This window comes from Crocuta crocuta, unplaced genomic scaffold, assembly GCF_008692635.1.
Source record: "Crocuta crocuta isolate KB4526 unplaced genomic scaffold, BGI_CrCroc_1.0 scaffold168, whole genome shotgun sequence".
Classification (NCBI taxonomy): domain Eukaryota; kingdom Metazoa; phylum Chordata; class Mammalia; order Carnivora; family Hyaenidae; genus Crocuta; species Crocuta crocuta.
In genome coordinates this window covers 4,504,589-4,506,693 of record NW_027532591.1, presented here as the reverse complement: position 1 = coordinate 4,506,693, position 2,105 = coordinate 4,504,589, and the positions used below count along the sequence as shown (strand labels likewise).

General features: G+C 36.4%; 1 protein-coding gene across 3 annotated transcripts in view; it reads right to left on the bottom strand.

Moving 5' to 3' along the window:
- Window positions 1–1,905, bottom strand: part of ZFYVE9 (zinc finger FYVE-type containing 9) — a 135,248-nt gene extending 133,343 nt beyond the window's left edge. For all 3 annotated transcript variants that reach the window (XM_077779732.1, XM_077779733.1, XM_077779734.1), the window contains exon 1: window positions 1,804–1,905. The gene's annotated coding sequence lies outside the window, so the exon portion shown is untranslated. The remainder of the gene's footprint in view (window positions 1–1,803) is intronic.
- Between the last annotated feature and the right edge of the window lie 200 nt (window positions 1,906–2,105).

The following is a 2,105-nucleotide window of genomic DNA, read 5'->3' as shown; positions in this document are numbered from 1 at the left end:
TCACTCCCAATTTAGGGCTTAAACTCACAATCCTGAGACCAAGAGTCCCAGGCTCAACCAACTGAGCCAGCCAGGCACCCCAATGTCAAGGTTCCTTACCTGCCTTCTTATAAAAGCATCCATCTCTTATTCAAAATAGAAGTCATTAAATATTATACATGTATATTTCAGAAAGGAAATAGAACTACTTAATTTAGTACATTTTCTTCCTGAGGACCTCTTCATTTGTCATTGGGCTTCTAGACCTCTTCTTTTTATGCTATTGACCATAGTCCTTTGGACACTCCATTGAATCAATCTTAGGGGGTTCCACTTTTATAGCACTAATCTGATTGCTTCTTTTAGGTTTCCTTCGCTGGTACTTCCTCTTTATGCTATCTACTAATTAAAATGACCATGTGTACATCTGTGCACCAAACATTATGGAGTATCTACTATGTCTCAGGTACTGTCTTTGTCATTAGATTACAATGACAAGTAAGACAATGTCCCTGAGGCACCTGGCTGGCTCAGTTGGAGGAACATATGACTCTTGATCTTGGGATCATGAGTTTGAACTCACGTTGTATGTGCAGATTACCTAAATAAATAAAACTTTAAAAAAAAAAAAGACAATGTCCTTGACCTAAAGGTGCCTAATGTTTCATAAGGGAAGTGGATGAACAAACTTAAAATATAAAACATCGTACTAACTGATATATGCCCTGAGTGCTAAGGAGCCAAAGACGAGGTAAAGCTAAATCAGACTGAGGCAGGCATGTATTTGGGGGGTAGGGTGGGCCACTGTAACAAATATTCTAATAACTGATTACCACTAATTATTTTTTATTATCGTTGATAATTTTTTCAGAGGGTTGAAAACTTCCTAAAGAGGTAATGCCCAAAGAATAAGATTTTGCCCACTAAAGGCAAAACCAGCACTCCCTTCTTATACCTCTACAAGATAGCTAGGGTACAAGAAATAACCTTTCCAACAGCAGGACCAGAAGTTTTAATGAGGAAGGTACTACTAAGTGCCTCTCTATTCCACTCTCAACTGAAAAGGAGCTCACTCTATCACACACTGTCAGACTCCTGCCTCTATCCTCAAAGCGTACATGGAAAATTAAAGAACTCAGCCAGAGTATGCAACATGCCATTAGTGAATGGCATAATCAGTTTCTGAAATTAATCTTACCCACACATCCTCCACCCCCACCATCATTTCCTGCCCCTTAAGTAATTGTAAAACCTAAGAGAAATCAAACATGATTCCTAGTCAGGAAAAAAAATCAATGATTCCTGCTCTACAAGAATTAGTAAGACACTTCCAATATTCTGCAGGAAATTATTGCTCAGCACAATTAGTCTAAAAATACAAAATAATGTAATTAAATCTATATTTGCTTCCCTGCCCCCAAATTATCTTTAATTGCTTTGCTCTTACATGATGACTAAGAAATAGAAATAAGATTAATTGGATAGGTAGACCACTATTTTTTTCTCCTAACAATACTGCTCAAATCCGTGTTCTTTTTCATGCTGAAATTACCTTTTTATGCACAAAGTGGAAGCAGACTCTAAAAGGAAAAAGCCAAGCGCTAGCAGAAAAATTAGAATTTTGACATAATTCAACAGTAATTTTAAAATATCCCTTTGCTCTGGATTTAAGTCAAATCTTTTTTTAAAACTATACTCCTGATTTAACAAGAGGCAATGTTATAAATGAAGCAAGCAGCATATATACATGAGCATTATTTTCTATAGATTTAGCTGTTTTCTTAAGTTCAGTCTCTAACAGAAATAGAACATTGGTTTTCTTACCTTTTTCCCCTTACACACGTGATAAGGGACAGACTTCCCTGTGCTTACTCATGATGCTTGCTGCACCACCAGCCAGTCCTGCTGATTCAGTATGCTCTGTTTGATCCTAAAGAAAAAAAACACATTGCTCATTACATTTGCTAAAGCAGTAAGCCCTAATTTTCTTCATATAAACCTATCATAGCCAGACAAATGAAAGCTATGGAGCTTAAATAATAAATTACAATTATATCTTCAGATTCAAAGACCTAGCATGAAATACAGCAGACACATTTTATTGTCTAAGAAGGCCAAAGGTTAAT